Source organism: Pogona vitticeps, chromosome 3 (genome assembly GCF_051106095.1).
Source record: "Pogona vitticeps strain Pit_001003342236 chromosome 3, PviZW2.1, whole genome shotgun sequence".
Lineage (NCBI taxonomy): Eukaryota > Metazoa > Chordata > Lepidosauria > Squamata > Agamidae > Pogona > Pogona vitticeps.
The window spans coordinates 130,501,952-130,522,589 of record NC_135785.1 but is presented as its reverse complement, the minus strand read 5'-3'; the positions used below and the strand labels follow the sequence as shown (position 1 = coordinate 130,522,589).

Here is a 20,638-nt window from a genome sequence, read left to right as displayed (position 1 = left end):
GCCTTGGGCAAAGGTCCCACAATATCCACCCCTATGCATTTGAACGGAGTGTCAATCACAGGCAAAGGGCACAACTTTGCTTTGGTCCTGTCGCGGTTATTCCCCTGCCTTTGACACACATCACATTGTTTACAGAACTCCCTGATCTGCTTCCCTATGTCAGGCCAGTAGAAATTCTGTGTGATTCTCTGCTGTGTTTTGTTCACCCCTAAGTGTGCAGCAAACATGTCAGAGTGACCCCTTTGTAAGATCATGGGGCGATACTTTTCAGGTACCACCAGCTGACTTCTGATCCCATCTCCCCCTTTTGAGATATTCCTCAGGGTTTCTCTATATAAAATCCCATTTTTCTCCAGAAATCTCACTGGGGTTTCAGGTGTTAGCTGGGCGTCAGTCACCTGTTCAAAACACTTTTGGAGAGTGGCGTCTGCCTTTTGCTCCTGTCCAAATCTGCTGTCTGTGGTTAAGGTTTCCACCACAGCTTCTGAACTCCCCTCTGCTTCCGTCTCTGGCTCATCATTACCCCCCTGAACTGTCCCCGTGGTGGCTTGTGAGCGTGTAATCACTAGCACCCGTTTCACATGTTCAGCCAGGTCATTTCCCACGAGCACGGCTGCTGGCAGAGTCGATGAAATCGCTAGCCGCCAATCTCCCCTCCAGCCTTGAAAGTTGACAGGTACCTCTGCTACTGGCAGAGAGATTACCTGCCCCTCAATCCCTGCCACCTTTATGCTCTCATTTGGGATTATAAACTCCCTAGGGATGATATCTGGATGGCACAGGGTTACCTGGGAACAAGTGTCCCGCAGCCCCCTATACTGACGGTCAAGTATTCCTACGTCCACCCCTGCTGTCTCAAACAACTGAGAATCTGTTTTTATCAGCAAGCAGCGTTTTACCTCCACAAGAGGACCATTTTCCTCAGCCTGATCAGCAGAGGTAGCTGTTCCAGACTGAGTAGTCATGGCAACCGGCTCCCTCTGTGACACTGAGCCTTGCTCTTTCTGGACACAGAACACAGCTTTTGGCTTGGTCCCACTAGAATTCTGAGGCACCATTCCTTTTAGCTGCTTTAATTTCTCACAATCTGAGATTAGATGACCCTTTCCCTGACAGAAATAACATTTTCTGGTGTATTTTGATTCTCTCTCATCTTGTTTTGGTTTTCCCTCCAAAATCTGAGGTCTTAGTTTCATGTCTGAGGGCTTCCCTTCACCATGGGCCCCTCCCCCTTGCTGGCTTTTCCCTGGTCCCTGAGAGTACTTGCTGTAGGTTTCTTTGGGTTTACCTACAGAGTTCCCCTCACCCAAGGGCTTTCTTATTTGGGAGATAAAATCTGCGATCTCTGCGGCTGCTGCCACAGATTTCGGTTTCCTTTCCCTCACCTGGAATTTCAATTCCCCATGCAGGACTGAATAGAACTGTTCCAGTGCTATCAAGTCTTTAAGCTGCTCATAGGTCTCTGTTCCCTCCTGCGATAGCCATTTCTCAAGCAGCCTCACCAATTGGGCCCCCACTTGGGTAAAAGTTTGTTCTGGTTTTTTTGTGAGGGACCTGAATCTTTGTCTCAGCTGTTCTGCATTTATCCCATGTCTGGCAAACACCAGTTTTTTAAACTCTGCAAAATCTTTCATCAGTTCCTCAGGCATCTCGGCATAAACCTCAGCCAGGCTACCACTGATTAAAGATCGCATGATGGTCATCTTCTCAGTTTCCCTCACTGAGAAGTCCACAAACGCTCTTTCCACTAAGGAAAAGAACACCTCAGGACAATCTCCCTTGTGGTACACAGGGAATTTCTTCAGGTCAGCTTTAGACAGTTGGCCTCCCTCAGAATCCCTATTGTTATTATTGTTCTGGTTCATCATTTCCAGTTTTCTTAACTCATACGCCATCCTTTCTTTTTCCAGAGCAATTTTCTCTCTCTCTAATCTTTCTTCTCTTTCCAATCTCTCTATTTCAAATTGCCGCTGTTTCTCCCTTTCCCTTTGCTCCATTTCAATTTGTCTTTCCCTTTCCTCCCTTCTTTCTCTCTCTATTCTTTCCTCCATTTCCCTCACCCTCAGTTCATGCTGTTGGGCTAGGAGTATTTTTCTGAGTTCTGGGTCCTGCTCTCCTGTGCTGTCACCTTGCACTGAGCCAAATTCATCCTCAGAACCTTGGTCAATCTGGGGGTCTTTCACTTCACTCATTTTTGCTACTTGGCTTCGAGTCAAGGGCATAACCCCCCCTCAGAACAGGCTGCTTTAAAAAGTCAAGCCTCAAAATAAAACGACCACTTTTTTTTCTTCTTGCCTCAGAACCAGCTCTCCCTAGAGATTGCTGCTGTTCTTCAGCACTAACTTGCAACAGTATCGAGTCAGAGCCTACCCCCCTCTGCTGGGCCTCTCAGCTGGCAAGCTAGCTCACTGTTACTACGCAGTTTTGCCTCAGCTTTTTCCCGCCAAAACTAGGCTGCCTCAGAGCACCTTAATCTAAGTCTCCCCAGTTGGCACGTTCTTCTACTAGCGCACCTCCCCGTGAGGTACACCTAGAAGATTACCTACGCGCCTCAGACTGTCCCTGACTAGACCCCCCTTGCTCTGGGCACACTTGCCAAGGCTTTGCTGGACCGCTGGACAACTGGACCAGTCGTATCCCACACGCTGGACACCAATCAATGTGACAAACCCAGACCTACTGGGATATGTCACACAGTTACACTAAGCTGCCACCAACCATTCCCTTTAAGAAGTCACACAGACCAGGGATGGATTTTTAAACAATAAAAGAATAAGGTTTATTTACATACAACACACAGGGATAATAAAATGATTAGGTGAATAAAACAAAGTAACGTGGCTTATTCTCACTCATACAAGCATACAGTTTGGTTCACCCAGAACCCTTAACTTGAAGCACAGACCCTGAACCTATCAGTTCTGGCTAACCAACAGACACCTGAACCTATCAGGTTGGTACTCTGACACACAGAAGTACCCTGTCTGACACACAGACTCCCACAACAGCTTCTTCTTCCCAGCTGCTGCTTCGTCACAACCCAGCGTCTTCCAGTGTCTCATCAACTCTCCACACACGCTTCACATATTTATACAGTACAGCCCCTCCTCCTGATGTCCCGCCTTCCACTCCCCATAGGATGGAACTTTCCCTCCAAACCCATGACAGACAGGTAACATCAGTGCTGTATGTAACACTATCTATCTATCTAAGCCTTCATTTTCAAAGACCAGTTCCACTAGATTTATAATTTGGGCGGGTAAGGAAGTGAGTGTTTGAAGTTGAGTGACAAGTATGTTGATCGACACACAAATGACTAACAAGCAGACTTAAAATAAAAGAATTGATTCAACCAATTTTTAAGCATTTCATTGCCTTTGCTGTTCTTTTTCAAAAAACTACTTTTTCTAAAATTGCAGATGTAGAAAATGCCAAACGGCAATTTTTAAACTCAGCTGGGCACCTTTTTTTACACAAATCTCAAATTTGCTGCCAAACACTTTGTTCTTTTAGCAGAACCAGATTCAGTCATTCTTTTTGATAGTTTTCATTTTTAAAATGTTCTTCCATAATAGATAATTTAATGCAAAAGTAAGTAGGGGTGTGTGTGTGTGTGTGTGTGTGTGTGTGTGTGTGTGTGTGTGTGTGTGTGTGTGTGTGTGTGAGAGAGAGAGAGAGAGAGAGAGAGAGAGAGAGAGAGAGAGAGAGAGAGAGAGAGAGAGAGAGAGAGAGAGAGAGAGAACACTATTATAACTGCCATGCCTGGAGCCGCTGGAGACAGAGGCTGGGTGAGGCAGGGCCGCATCAGGTTTTCCACAAGAAAAGCTTTGTTTAAAAAAATTCAGTATTCTCAAATCTCTTTATTTTTATTTTTTAACACAAAATAAGATTAAAAAATAAATAAACAAATTAAGAATTAATAAGAAAATCAATCAATCAATCAGTAATAAATAAATAAATAAAATAATGAAAATAATGAAAGTAGTAGCAGTAGTAGTAGTAGTAGTAGTAGTAGTAGTAGTAGTAATAATAATAATAATAATAATAATAATAATAATAATAATAATAATAATAATAATAATAATAATAATAATAATAATAATAATAATAATAAATTGTATGGCTGAGCAGGGGGAGACCTGGTGGGGAGGGAGAACACTGGGAATATATCGGCTCCTTTTGATCTCTGCCCAAGCCAGCCCCCGTCCATCTGTCTGTCCTTAAGGAAGCGCCGCGGGTGTGGCTTTTCTGAGATGCCCGCTTCCTTACCCGGGTCACAGAAGCCCCCCTGGAAGGACACGGCCCCCTCCTTCCCTGTGGGACTCTTACTTCCGAGCAAGCAGGCCAGAGGACTGGGTGGCAGCTCCAGCGGCTCCCTGGACCCCCCATCACCTCCAGCTCAAGCTGGGCTGCACGTGCCTCTTGCCAGCTGGCTGCAGCTTGCCTTGGCATTTCCAAGCCGAGGATGCACCAAAGTGAATGAAATTGACCGGTGGTGAGGGAGAAGTGGACCAAGTGGCTGAGAGAGCCAAGGAGAGGGACAATGAGGCACCACTGCTAATGCTGTGACTCCTTGCAAGATAGGGAGGGGAAGCTGGAGCCTCTCGCCAGCAGTGGCTGTGTGTTGTGGGGGGTGTCACGTTCCCGGGGGTTACAACAGCCAAAGTGCGATAAACCAGTCCAGGATCAAGAATACAAAGAATGCAAAGCCAATGTCCATAAATCAACTCACAGAAGGAAGTCCAGTGTCAAAGTCCAGAGTCCGATACACAGCGTAGTCCAGAGTCAGAGTCCGAAGTCCAATATCGGCGTAGTTCAAGGGCAGAGTCCAGAGTTCAGGGTCAGGAACACGATACAAGAAACGTGGATGCAAGCCAAGGTTTTGACTCCTTGCTTCCACGAAATTTCTGGCTTCACTGGAAGCTGTTTTATAATGAAACAGCTCCTTGAGCTGCTGGAAGGTTTTCTATCCTGCTAATACTCAGGACTAGATGAACGTAGGTCTCTGTGGAAAGCCTTTGAGCGATCCTCTGATCTTCTTGTCCTAAGTCTTTCCCGAAGCCTGCCCCGAAGCCTGTCTGTTGTGGAGGGAGAATCTGGAGGCGGTTCAGGTATTTCTGATCTCTTCACATTCTCTTCAGCCACAGTTAACCCTTCTGGGTCCAGGTCTTCAGAAGCACTCATGACAGGGGGCGAGGGGGGAGGAGGAGGGTGGTAAGGAGGAGTGGGACCAGGGCTCGGGCTATGGTGCTTGGTGGGGCAGTGGCTGGTGCCAGGCCAAGTCTCATTGCCAGGGTGCAGTGGCAGCGTCAGCATTTCTGTGCATGCTGCTCTGCCATGACCTCCCGGCCACCTCTGGACAGGGCTCACCTCTTACCTCGCTGGCGGCAGCCCCATTGCTGTAACCTGACCTGGGCAGCTGAGGGGCCTGGCAGGGGTGCCGTCGTGGGAGTAGCCAAGATGGAAGCTGCTGGAGCCAAAGCAGCAGCACCATCAGCAGCAGCACGGCCATTGAGCTTGGCGGGGCTCTTTTCCCCTTGACTCTGGTGCCCTTGTGTCTCTGTCTGTCTCTCGCTCACTCACTCAGTTTCTCATCACTCCTCCCCCCCACACACACACTCCACTTTTTTTCTTTTCTTTTTTCTTTCTTTCCTTTTTTGGGGAAAACTGATCTTTGGCTCTTGTTGAGAAAGTGATTTGAATTTGGCTCGATAGGGGCCACAAACTATCATCCGGTGGGCCGCAATTGGCCTGCGGGCCTTGTGTTTGAGACCCCTGATAAGATGTAGACTGTCGCTGTCACTGGGCCTGTGGATGTGGATGTGGCTGTACTTACTTTTAATTAGGAAAAAGCATGTACTTAAAGGTAAGTAGAGGAAATTAATCCATATCAGAACCCCAGCTGGTCCTGAGGAGGATCAGGTCTTTTCTTTCTTCAGATTGTATTGCAGATTGTATTGCTATAGATCTTTAGGAAAGAGGCAATGCAAACTGCAAGTGTCAGAGTCTTCATCTGTTGGGACCATGGTATCTGTGTGCATGGGGGGGAGTCAAAGGATTACCCTAATCATTCTGATAATTAAAACATTGGGATTCTAACTTGGATTGGACCACACACTTACCATTCAGTAAAGATAGCTGCTGGTTACCACTTTGAAGTTTAATTTGACTTTGGAATGCTAAAACACTAAAATGGTAGAATGGAGATTATTGGTGGAGACTGCACCACAAAGAGCATAGTGGTTAAACTGCAGTACTGAAACCAAAACTCTAGTCATGATCTGGGTTCAATCCCAGTGACTCAGCCTTCCATCATTCCAAGATTGGTAAATTGAGTACCCATCTTATTGGGATTTGGACAATGTGCAGTCTGCATAATTAAATTGTAAACCACCCAGAGAGAGCTTGAAGCACTTTGGGGTGGTAAATAAGCAGGACTCTAATTTTCAGTCCCACTGGGCTCCTCCTCTCTCTCTCATGATTTCTCCCCTACACGTGTATGTGTGTGGGTGGGTGGATTTTGTCATGACCAGAACAAAAGGGGCTGCCCAGAGGAGGAGGAAAGCTGCGTGGAGGGAAGAGGAGTAACACGTACAGCCCCACACGTACAGCTGTGCACCTTAGAGGGAACCTTGAGCAGCATACTTTGCTTTTGGTTGAAAATTATATGTAAATAGAAGATGAGTACAACAAGGAAAGGAATAAGCTTGAACCTGTATGTGATCGTTTTAGTATATATTTTATTATTTTAAATAAATGATTTATTCCCATATGGGAGCCAGGGCAGCTGACAATCAATTAAAGCACCATAATTAAGGAATTTTAAAACCACTGAGGTACAATATATTTTTTTTAGAAAATAATTAAATAACAATATTATAGGTGCAGGGGCCTTGTCAGTGGCTGCTCGCTGAATGCACTGTCTCAAGAAGCCAGATTGGCCCCGTCCTTCTTCCACCGTCATGCAAAGACCTTCCCTTTCAGAATAAGTGGTGATATAGGAAGTCTTATATTTATGAAATTTAGGTGCTTAAAATGTTTTTAAATGTTTTTAAAATTGTTTTTAATCTTGATTAATGCTTTTAAAAATAATTTTGTATAGTACTTTAAACATTATTGTACAATTTTAATTGTTGTGAACAACCTTGGATCCCATATGAGGAGAAAGGCAGCATATATTATGTGCCTATGGAAATATTTTAAAAGCTATTTTAAAATATAGATAATAATATACAGTGGCTTACTCATTTAAGCTGTGAAGTTACTGTTTCTCCCCCTTGTGACTTTGAATTATCTCAAAGCACATTTACCCACTTTACTCATAAGTTTACTGATCCATACGATTTCATATGATTTTTAGATGTTATCCTCCCTAAACCACTGTTAGATCATAAATCCTTTTTGCACCCACAGACAAAACCACAGAAATCATGGGACCTTCAGTGCATGGCTATGCAGTGGTGCAAAAACATGTAGATGATGCACTGATCCTCATTGATCCACATCATTTTTCTGCAGGATCATCCCCAAACCACTGTCAGATCATAAATTCTATTTGCACCCACAGACGAAACCACAGAAATGATGGGTCCCCCAGCCCATCATTTTGAGCCAATTTGCATTGGCTCAAAACATCACAGAGATGCTCATGGATCCACATGATTTTGATACAGGACTGTCCTGAAACCACTGTCCATTCATAGGCCAGTTATTTCCATAGGTCACACCATAGAAATCATGGGTCTCCCAGTGCATAAATTTGCAATGGTGTAAAAACATTGATCCAACATATGGATCTTCATGGATCCACATGATTTTTCTGCAGGATCATTCCCAAACCTTTGTCCAATCATAGGTCACACCGCTGCCCACAGACTATAAGACAGAACTCATGGGTCCCCAATGACATGGCTTTGCAGTGGCACAAAACACCAATATAAGTCTAAAATGTTGTGAGAAGGGAAGCGAGAGAAAGAAGCCCATCAATGTACATGCTTTTTATGCAGGTTCATCCTTAAACCACTGTCCATTGACAGGGCCTATCTGTGCCCACAGACTATAACATAGAAGTTGTAGGTCCCTCAGTGCATGGCTTTACAGTGGTGCAAAAACACCAATCCAAGGCATGACAACGCCAAAACCAATACTATAAGAAATTTAGAATAGCAGAACTGGTAGGTACCCTACATATCCTCGTCTTGTCCCTGACAAGGAGGCACAGTGGGGAATTGAACTCCTAACCTCTGGCTTTGCAGCCAGAGACCTAAACCATTGAGCTATCCAGAAGTTCTTAGATCCACATGATTTTTCATAGGGTCATCCCCAAACCACTATCCAATCATAGGGCCCATCTATGCCCACAGACTACATTGCAGAAATAATGGGCCCTCAGCCATGGTTTTGCAGTGGTGCAAAACATGGAGATGATGCACGGATCCTCATGGATCCACATGTTTTTTTAACTAGGATGATCCCCAAACCACTGTCCAGCCTTAGGCCCCATAGATTAAAACACAGAAATCATGACTCCAGACACATTCTGATTGGTCAGAGTGCTATGCTACGCAAATAATTCAGTCATTTAGAACAGTGGTTCTTAACCTTGGGTTACTCAGGTGTTTTTGGACTGCAAATCCCAGAAGCCTTCACCACCAGCTGTGCTGGCTAGGGTTTCTGCAATTCAAAAACACCTGAGTAACCCAAGGTTAAGAACCACTGATTTAGAATGTTCACATTGCTATTATATGTTCATGCTAGGATAGACTCAAGTTACTCATTTTTAGTAAGGTGAGAGTTCAGGCTTGACCTGATTGAGCATCCATTTTTCTGCTTTTCTGCTTGTTTTAGTATCTCTGCCAACACCACATTTCAGATGACTTGATTTTTGTCCTTGTCTTTCTTCACTAGCTTCCTTTTACATAGCATGCATGTTTTGACCTTGTTTTCCAGTGACATTTTTTGCTAACTCCAACCTCTTCTTTCTTTCTTTTCTTTTCAAAAAGCAAAGGGACAGTTTTTCAAAAACATGTACACAATATACAGTATACATAGAGGTTTTGATCCAATACCGCTTTTCTTCCTTACCTTGCCTAACTCAAAGAAAGGGATATGAAATTAGAACATAGCTTTCCAATCTGCATTTGGCAGAGTGGCCATGGCAACATTAGTTTAACCAAGAGGTTAATGGGTGCATGAACCTCCTTTCAAAGATTTGTGCCACTTCATTGGCATGGCACTGAAGGTGTTTCACATTTATTTTTTCCCCTCTGCCAGCTTCCCCACTCACCAGCTGGCACACACTGCTTTTCTTCTGCTTTTCATACAATCATTTATGCAGGAGCATGGATTTCTCTTCTCCATCCCCAGCAGCTGCCCACTCAAAGGCAGTGCTGCAGGAATCCCTGACCTGCCTCCTTATCTGAAAGGGTGGCTGCTGGAGGAGGCAGAGAAGGGAAGTATGTGCTCCTGCTGTGACTGGACAATCACAAAAAGAGCAGGAGAAAAGCAGCATGTGCTGGTGAGTGGGGAAGCTCGCAGTAGTGGGGAAAGTGAATGTGCGGCACCTGTGGTGCCATGCCAATGAAATGGCACAAATCACCAAATTGAGGTTTGTGCTAATCTCTAATGTGCCAATCTCCATTGTTGTGCCAACACATACCTTTGCTTCACCATTTCATTAAGTCCAAAACAGTCCTTCAAAATATTTTGGCACAGCAGTTCTCGCACCTGTCTTCTCCCAGTAACTATAGTACAGATCATATGCTCATCTTCTGGAATCCTCTACCTTCTATATGAGGGAAATTTCTGATTGGATTTGTGTTTATTTAAACTCTGGTTTATGAATGGGATATTGTATTTATGTGTCCATGATTCAGAAAGGCAGGAAATGGTCCAATATTGCTGTATGATATTGGGCCTGTGTTACCAGCAGGAAAAAAAGATAGCAAGCTTTGCATAGCAAAGGGCAGCCTGAATGTTGACAACACTAATGGCAGAGGTCAGAATGGTCTATAGGATACCCTCTTTTGCTCACTACCATTCACACTTGTTGAAAAACAGCCCTGACAATTACTTTGTGTTTGGGGAAGAAATGGTTAACTGATGAAAAAAGGAGTCAGCTCCTGGGATTTCCCCTTGCATGGTGTCATTTTGTGAATGGTAGTGGTGCTGGGGGACTACTTTTCAACAGCTTTATTTGTTTGTTTGTTTGTTTTTACATTGCCTTTATTTAAAGTTGAAAACAATGAATATACAATGGTGGTTAACAATATTAAAAGACAATACTTAAAGCTAAGAACAATGAATATAAAGGGGCATCTTACATCATTAAAAGGCAATATTAAGGCTAAGAACAATAAGTACACCAATATATTTTTTCACTCTGAAAAAATGGTAAACAAAAATATCAAAAGCACAAGTAGTACTGAAAATCTAGCCAAAGCAGTAATGCGTAACAATCCATCTAGAAAATAATATCACACAACAGGTAGGAAGTTACTGAGGGAAGGCTTGCCTGAAGAGAAAGGTCTTTGCCTGCTTGCTGAAGGACAACAAAGATGGGGGCCAGTCTGGCCTTTTTTGGGAGTGAATTTCAAAGTCTGTGAGCAGCAACAGAGAAGGCTCTCTCCCTTTCCTTGCCTGTGAAGGTGACGAGACCAAGAAAAAGACCTCTCCTGATGATCTTAAAACATGAGCTGGCTCATAATACTCATAACAGGAGATACAGTCTTTGAGATAGCTTGAAGACATTTAGGGCTTTATATGTTAAAACCAGCACATTGAATTGTGCCTGTGGCGTTGTTGTAACAGTGGTTTATGTGGTTCCTATAAGCAGCCCCAGTCAGCAATCTGGCTGGTGCATTTTGGGACTGTTAAAGTTTCCTGATAGTTTCCTTTTGTAGCTCCACATAAAATGCATTACAGTAATCCAGCCAGAAAGTAGCTAGGGTGTGTATCACAATAGCAAGATCAGATATCTCAAGAAACAGACATAGCTGGCACTAGTTTTAATTGTGCAAATGCACTCCTGGCCACAGCTGAGACCTGGGTATCCAGGCTCAGGGATGAATCCAGGAGAACCCCCAACCTGTGCAACTGTTTTTTCATTGGAAGTGTAATCCCATCCAGATCATGTTCCTTGATCTGCCTTTCGAGTGATCAGGAGTACCTCTGTCTTGTCTGGACTAAGTTTCAGTTTATTCACCATCATCCAGTCCATTAATGATACCAAACACTGATTTAGAGCCGAAGAAGCTTCCTTGGATTTAGGTGGCAAGGAGAGGTAGAGTTGGGTGTCATCCACATAGTGGCGACATCCAACTCCAAAACTCTGGATAATCTATCCCAGTGGTTTCATGTAGATGTTAAATAACAGGAAACCAAACAGAACCCTGAGGGACCCCACAAGTCAGTGGCCAGGATGTTGAACACGAATCCCTCATCGCCACCTTCTGAATTCTCTCCTCCAGGAATGACTTGAGCCACCATAAAACAGTGCCCTCAAATCCCATTCCAGTGAGACAGATCAGGAAGATACTATGGTCAGTAGTATTGAAAGCCACTGTGAGGTCCAGTGAAACCAACAGGGACACATATCCCCTATCCAGTTCCCAGTGTAGGTCATCTACCAAGGTGACCAAAATTGTCTCTGTCCCATAACCAGACCTGAATTCAGATTGAAATGGATGTAGATAATTTGTCTCATCCAGAAACCTCTGGAGCTGAGAGGTCACAACCCACTGTAGTGGTTTCCCCAAGAATGGGATATTGGATACTGGTTGGTATTCAGTACTGTGAGGTCCAAAGAGGGATTTTTAAACTATAGTCATACCATTGCCTCCTTTAGGCATGCACCTTGACCATTAGCTTGTGGAGTGTCTCAGGGTTCCATGATTTCCCATACTATTTCACATATACATGAAAAACTGAGAAACAGTCCAGAATTTTGTGATATGGTACCACCAAGGTGCTGATGACACCCAACTCCATTTGCTTCTTAAGATCTTCCAGGAAGCCCTTCTCTCAGTGTGGGTACAGAAGCGCAATATCCATCATTCATATACTGGAGGCTTTTTTTTTTGAAAAACTGAATATATAGGAAAAGTATCATTTTAAAAACCACTTAAAATTACTTAGCCATTTAAGAAGAAGAAGCCTTGCTTAATGACCTCTGTGATGTGCCCTTCATGTGTCCCCAAATTATTTCACTAGCCTGAGGCCTACGACACGTTTCCTCCTTTACACTGCCACCAGTTGATCTCTGTCAACAATGTTTAATTAGAAAGACTGAGTGTAAAGTTGAACAGAACAGATTTATTGGTTACAGTTCACATAAACAGGTTCTTCAAAGACTTTAAAGTATTCAGTACTATAGCCGCCTAGAGTGGTCTTAATTGACTAGATAGGCGGGATATAAATAAAATAAATGAATAAATAAATAATAAATAGCTTTGTAATAATTTGTTTCACACTTAGCTCTCTATAAGTTCCACTCTCAACTGCCTCCCTTAACTCCTGACTCTCTAACTCTCACAGACTAACTCTCACTTCAGACTCTCATCTCTGACTAACTGACCAAACTCTTCTTATCTGCCTCACCCCTCCCTTCTAGTTTCTCTGGCTCTGCCTCCCAACAGCTCCCTTTGGTGCATGCAAATAACCTTACACATGAGCCAAAGCAGGGTGATCGCTACAACCTCTACTTATCTATGCCAATTCAAAGCCTACATTAAAAAAGGTGATAGTCAAAGGGTTCAAGTCCCACCTCTCATTTTAAATGCTACTACAGTCCACTCTGTTGGCTCAGCATTTTACCTTCTCAAATCAGTGCAGAGCCTGTAGGCACAAGCTGCATATGCATATTATAAATCTAAGCTCTCCCTGTGGGTTAGAGGTGCTTATTCTGTCACCCAATTGAAGCAGGTTTAAATCCCCTCTACTCCCTGCCTACCATGGTTATTTCTGGTCATTTATGATTAGGGGATGCTGGAACTTGTAGTCAAAATACGTCCAGGCTTTGATTGCAATATAGCAGCACCTGAAGTGCCACAGTTATCCTCCTGTAAGATATATGGTGCTGCTTTACACTGAGTCAAATGATCAGTCTGTCAGATTTCATAGTTTCTCTTCTGATTGGCAAAAGGTCAGCCCTGATCTCTGAGCTACTTTCACTGGATGTTGATTCTGCACAATTATATATGCAAAGCATGACTTTTGTTGCTAGAGAGCTATGGCCCCTCCCAAGTTGAACTGGCTCTTTTAAAACATTATTGATTAAAGCAACAAATGAAGAAGATTGCTTTAGCTGATGGGCTATGCCAATCCTAAATTAGATGCTGGCTCCAGTAACCAGTGTTTATCTGCCTCAGGTCATATCCTTCTTGCTCAGTGAAAGGGAAACCTGTTACTCATTCTGTGATTGCTCAGCTACGATAAACTGCAAACACTTCTGAATTTGATACTTCACATATTCTTTAACTGCCGGAATCTTATAACAGGGCAGAAGGTTTGGCTTTCTTTATTCTCCTTCCCATGAGCAGTTTTCTCTTGAAGCTCAAACAATTTGACTCTCTACTGTAATTTCATGTTATAAAATAAATTATATTTACCAAAATATCTTAAAATGCCTGTTGCTTGTAATGGGCACAGAGACTAAATAATAGAAAAAAATTAACAGGTCATTCAATTATGAATAACTAATAAAGTATAGATCCCTTCAAAGTTCCAGCCTTACTGTTAGGCAGCTGTAGGCAACAACACAAAACAGCAAATAAGAGAAGTGGGTGATAATTGTGTCCCTGCTACAGTGGGGCAGTGATGTCACTCATGTAGTTCTTCCATCTACCCAGTTGGTTACTTTTGCTATACACATAAACACATGTAAAGGACAGAGAGTGAGAGTGAGACCATCATGAGTGTTTTTGCTTTCATAGATAAAATGACTCAAGCTATGTCTTCCAAAATTCTCTCCTCTACACAACTATTAAAGAGAAGGACAAAATGGCACCCACATATGCAGAACCTGACTGGACTGCAAGCTGAATTTTCCTTCAGCACTGGTAATAACATCTTCCAATGCACCTGAAAGTAACAAGCAAATAAAGGGATGTAGCACAAGTCTCAGAACACACAAACTTCTATTCCTCAACAGAGAGGAAGAACCCATCGTTTTATTCATTTGAGGGTGACCACACTGATGCAAGGGTCACTCTAGTACCAATCAGAGATAAATACTGAATGATAAAATTAAGTTAAACATTTCTTAATACTGGCCTGTAAGACCACTTTACATGTGAGGCAGACAGCAAATATTTGATGAGTAGATCTGTGACATGAGTTTGTCAAAATATTATGCCAGCCTAGTGTAACCCTCACGGCTGGGGAAAGAATAAAGAACAATGTAAATGTTTTGGTTTACAACTTGCACCTTGGCTTTAACTTTTTCAAACTGATCCCTCTGGTCCTTCTTCGAGCTCAGCTTTATCTCTTCCACATCGTTATTAATACTGTTTCCATTCTGACACACTAGATGGCCTTGATTTTGACTTTGCATCAGGCACATAATTTAAGAGATAATAGACAGCACCAACCACACACTGTATGATCAAAAGAGTGTGCTCATGTATGGTCAGGAGAGTGTGCACATATCCTGTGTGCCCATCAGTCTACCCGTCTATTTATTTGATAGACAAAAAGGGATATATGAACTTTGATATTCTTTTGTATCTGGCAATGTGCAATTGCTTAGCAGTAAGAATACGTGGTGATGCTGGGGGTTAAACCACTGAAGCCTCTGTGCTGCAAGGTCAGAAGAACTGCAGTCATAAGATCGAATCCACACGACGGAGTGAGCTCCCGTCGCTTGTCCCAGCTCCCGGCAGCCTAGCGGTTTGAAAGCATGCAAAATGCAAAAATGTGAGTAGATTAAATAGGTACCACCTCAGTGGGAAGGTAAACGGTGTTCCATGTCTAGTCATGCTGGCCACATGACCACGGAGGATTGTCTGCAGACAAACGCTAGCTCTATGGGTTGGAAACGGAGATGAGCACCGCCACCTAGAGTCAGACATGACTGGACAAATTGTCAAGGGGAACCTTTACCTTTTTAAGAATACTGCAAACTTACAAGTTTAGGAAGATCTCCCTACTTTGCAAGCAGCAATTTTCTCTATTGCTGAGTCCCATTGTGCATGCATGGCACAGTACATGGATTACGAACTGTAGTATTATGTAAATATGCAAAATCTCATTGACATAATAGGCAGGAGAGAGTACAGTTTAATGTGGCCGTAATCCACATATTAAAAGCTTCCTAAGTATGATATGACATGACAGACCATAAAGCCTCTAGAGCTTTAACAACCCATTGTGTCAATGACACACTCCACAAATTATAGCAAAGGAGTGTCACTTGCAATTCTATTATAATTCTCTGGATATCTCCCCCCACCTGCATTGCCCTGCTCATTGCTTTTGAAAAAAGAAACTGCTACTTTAAAACCATAGACCAAAATGCTGCCATGCAAAGCTATAGGGAAATAACTCAAGCCTGGGAGGAAACGGGGAGAAGATTAAACAATTAAAGGGAATTATTTTAACAGATCACAAATTTTATCAAAAACTGTAGAGATACATTAACCCAGTGGAGTTTATGGCTGTTACTGTGTTTGGTTTCTACCTCCTCATTATACAAAACCATAGCACTCACTGCAGAGCAGAAGTCCCAAGGTTGTGGAGCAATGACTGAGGGAAGGAAGGAGTGCAGATATATTTGAATAAACTAGGGCAGCCTGTTACTATGTACCACATAACCAGGCAAAATTTATATCTATGTGTAAACAATGATTGTTCCAGCATCCCACTGCCAGAATAAGAATGAGTGGAATCTGGAGAAATATATACCTTTGCCAGTCAATGTTAAGTCAGCAAGTGTATCTCAGGAGCCAAATAAATTTCTTTTCAGAGGATCCTACTTTTGTCAAGCCCTATAGGAGTTTTGCTAATTCCTCAGATTCAAAATAAGATTAGTGAAGATGGTTGAAATGATTTGGAAATATTGGTTTACCCTTTCTGTCTCTCTCTCTCTCTCTCTCTCTCTCTCTCCTGTTTCCATTGTATCTTGGGCAATGTTTTTGCTACAAATTTGAGGCACAGTTGCAGTAGATAAACAAACTGCATATAGCACAAAGCCGTGAAGGAACCTGTTATGCATACCTGATGATTGTAGAAGTATTAAGGGGGAATGTGTAGAAGGTAAATGGCATAAGCTCCATGAGATAGAACAGCATGACAAAGCTTTAAAAACTACTGTAGTTCAGAACTTATTTTTATTAATTTAAGACACTTATGCATCATTATATTCAAATCATGAAAATTAGTAAGCAGCACCAACAATACACCAGTTTTAGAAATAAATGCACAAATATGCTTCTGGAACATTCTACTTCCTTCAAAGGTTTAGAGTTGCCAATTAAATTGTGCATCTGTTGGTTCGGTGTATGCTTAATCCAAAGATAATGTTTCTTGCATTTTTTTGTTTACAATGCAAAAACTGAAATTGCTGAAATAAAAATTTAGCTACTTCAAACACAGGAAACCTACAAACTTTGCAAAATATATTAGTTCAGAAGATGGCTGCAAAGTGATCTAATTGTTCCTTCAACATTTTTTTTTAGAAAATTGCAGTACTTGGTGCAACCAGCAGGAACGTCAACAACATCCCAGCTACCAAAATAGCTCTATGCTTTGTTTCCTGCTTGGAGTAGAGTCCTGGATTTCAAAGTTTGTAGTTCCCAAATGAGACCAAGTACTGTGGCTTTATTCCACATATATGCAATATTTTGAGACCTGTGGAAGATAGCCCCTTTCTAAGATGGAGTTTTATTTGAACCAATGAAGAAATAAGTGCTACTTTGAAATATCTCTTTCATTTTGTAAACAATTGTACTTCCAGAACAACAACAAAAAAGGGCTCACCCATTTGGATTAGTGAGCTATGGTGAAAAGGGATGAAGATTGGGTTTAAGTGGATTGAGCTCCCAGAATATTCTTTCTTTGTGGGGGCTGTTGAGCCCCAGACACTCTGGATGGCACTGTTGGTCCAGCTTGGAATGCAGTCATTGTCAAAAGCACTGCATTTAAAAGCTGGATTCAAAGGGATCAGCTTCAGAGAGAGTCAAATAGGATTTGCCCAAGGTGGCCATGATTTAAATGTATGCATGTCCATCAGCCGCAGTTAGTGCACAGACCCATCTTAGAACAGCAATAGAGTATTGTGTCGTATTCAGGTGAAATGAATTGACTGTTCCCTGAGGCATAACCCATCCTTCAACCTTCCCCGTCTCCTTGATCAAGCAAAAACCTTTCTGCTGGCCTCCATTAAAAAAACAACAGCCTGGCAACAATACTGAACCACATAAATTCCTTAAGCATGAGCTGAAATCCTATTGTTTACTGTATTAAATTGCAACTAGAATAACCTCATTGAATCAGTGGAGATTTGGTGAGTTCACTCCTTCATATGTTTCATTTTATTCAATTGATTTACTATAGTTGTGACTCTCATGATGATGGGATATGTAGTCAGAGAAATATAAAGATGGAGTAAGAATGGTTCTCTGAGGAGATGATTTGAGAGGCTTTAGAATGTGTTTTTCTTAGACACCATGAGAATGTTTTACTAAGACTGTTACAACTACGAATGTTAGAGCTAGGAATGAGATATCATGAAGACCAAACAAAGAAGCCATGAAGACTCAACATTCCAAGCTAATTGGAGAAGAGATAACAACACCTGCACTCTCATGGGAATAATGGGTGTGGAGAGGTGGTACAACCTCTTAAATTTAATTGATTAACAGCCAGATGGGCCAAGAAGAAGGGAGGGTTTTGGAAAAGTAGAAAATGGAGAATGTGTTATGTGCAAAGATTATTTTTGTTCCATTTTTCTCTTACTGATGATGGATGGAGACTGATGATGAATTTTTTTGTATTGTTTGATTGCATGAAGGGGAGAGGATGTAAAGTGAGCAGAAAGAGACAGAAGGGGTGCTAGCCTGCTATAGCTTATCCTAGATTAAATTTTAGACTTTATTATTTTAAATGGGAAACAGTTATTTTATTTAACTGCAATGATCTTTGAATATGTTCTGAGTGCTACTGCTTTGACAATATAAATTGATTTTCTATGAAACTTAATTTTTCTAATAAAAGTTTAATCTTAAAAAATCCTTATTGAGGACTGGTCTCTTGAACAGCAACGTCTGGACAGGCCACAAACTAGCTACATTTCAGAGTCCCACCTCACTGAGCTGTTGTGAGTTCTAAAGAATCACAAAAACCATGTGTTTGTACTTACCAAGTAATAAATTCAAAGTGTTATTTTTATGTCAGATTTGTTCAAAGGGGCTTATGCTATGCACTGCTAATGGTCTAGCAGGGGTCTCAAACATGTGGCCCGCGGGCCAATTGCGGCAGGACAATGGTTTGTGGCCCCCGCCGAGCCAAATTCAAATCAGTTTCACACCAAGAGCCAAACATCAGTTTTCCAAAAAAGGAAAAAGGAAAGAAAGAAAAGAAAAAAAAAAGCAGAGTGTGTGTGAGGGGAGGAGGAGTAATGAGAAACTGAGTGAGTGAGCAAGAGACAGACAGAGACACAAGTGCACCAGAGTCAAGGGGAAAAGAGCCCCGCCAAGCTCAATGGCCGTGCTGCTGCTGATGGTGCTGCTGCTTTGGCTCCAGCAGCTCCCATTGTGGCGGCTCCCATGGCGGCACCCCTGCCAGGCCCCTCAGCTGCCCAGGTCAAGTTATAGCAATGGGGCTGCCACCAGCGAGGAAAGAGGTGAGCCCTGCCCGGAGTTGGCTGGAAGGTCATGGCAGAGCAGCCAAGAGGCCTGCCCTTTGCTTCGCAGATGACAGGAGGGAAAGGGGCAACTTGAGGAGCTGGCGGGAGCCCCACACGCAGAGTGCCTAGCACCGGCCACTGCCCCGCCACTGGCCAATTGCCATAGCCCGAGTCATGGTCCCTGCTCCTCCTTCCTGCCCTCCCCCCCCCTCGCCCCCACAATACACAGCCACCGCCGCTCCGGCTTCCCCTCCCCATCTTGCAAGGAGCCATAACATTAGCAGTGGCGCCTCTCAGTCCCTCCATGACCGGCCATCATTGTCCCTCTCCTTGGCTCTCACTCTCAGACACTCACTCCACATCTCCCTCATCACCAGCCGGTCAATTTCATTCACTTTGGTGCATCCTTGGCTTGGAAAAGCCAAGGCAAGCTGCAGCCAGCTGGCAAGAGGCACGGGCAGCCCGGCTTGAGCTGGAGGCGATGGGGAGTCCAGGAAGCGGCCGGAGCTGCCGCCCAGTCCTCTGGCCTGCTTGCTCAGAGGTAAGAGTCCCACAGGGAAGGAGGGGGCTGAGTCCTTCCAGGGGGGCTTCCATGACCCTGGTAAGGAAGCAGGAACCCCAGAAAAGCCACACCCGCGGCACTGCCTGAAGGACAGACAGACAGACGGGGGCTGGCTCAGGCAGAGATCAAAAGGAGCCAATATATTCCAATGTTCTCCCTCCCTGCCAGGTCTCCCCCTGCTCAGCCACACTGTATTATTATTATTATTATTATTATTATTATTATTATTATTATTATTATTATTATTATTATTATTATTATTATTATTATTATTATTATTATTATTATTATTATTATTATTATTATTATTATGTCGTCGTTGTCGTCGTTGTCGTCGTTATCATCATCATCATCATCATTACTGATTGATTGATTGATTTTCTTATTAATTCTTAATTTGTTTATTTATTTTTTAAATATTATTTTGTGTTAAAAAATAAAAATAAAGAGATTTTAGATTGGAATTTTTTTTAACAAAGCTTTTCTTGTGGAAAACCTGATGCAACCCACCCTCACCCAGCCTCTGCCACCAGCGGCCTCCAGGTAAATTGAGTTTGAGACCCCTGGTCTAGGGATTGGACCAAACAAGAAAGTGATAGATAAGAGCCTGGCAGACTCTCTGACCGACTGCCCTACAATCCCTAATAGGACCCTGAGCGGCACAGACCTACTGCAGTAAGCAACAGGTTTTCAGCCACAGAAGTTTCATAGACAAAGACCCATCACCTCATAATCTGTTTGACTAGGAAGGGAGACGAGGCCTCCATTTTCTAAGACAGCTCCACAGGTAAGCTACTAGTAACTGGATTTGAACTATGTAAATCACCCCATGTAATTTTTTATTCATTTATTTATGAGTATACACACAGAACCCCTATCTGTGTGAGTATGGCTACAAGTTAGATCAGTGTATATGAATCTTATATCCCAGTTTATTTACTTTGAAGGATTGGTAAAGTTTGCCCAGGATCAAGTGTTTTCATATATTAGGGAAAGTTTGATTAAAGAGTCCCTATGTTCTTTTAGCAGCAAGAACACAGCTTCAAAACAGATGTTTCCCATCTATTCCTGTATTTAACAGTGGGGGAGTTGATGATATAGTTTCTACTGTTACTACTACAGCTTCTGGAGAGTTCATTGGTTTTTGGCTAAAGTAATTGGGCAAAAAAGGTCAATGATGGCTTGCCTAATTAATGGCTCCCTACCAATGTCAGTAGTCCCTGAAATTAAAATAT

At 42.7% G+C, this 20,638-nt stretch overlaps 1 long non-coding RNA gene across 1 annotated transcript in view; it reads right to left on the bottom strand.

Annotated features, from left to right (window-relative positions):
* LOC144588256 (uncharacterized) overlaps positions 1 to 20,638 on the bottom strand; it is a 38,259-nt gene that overhangs the window by 16,526 nt on the left and 1,095 nt on the right. The window lies entirely within an intron of this gene.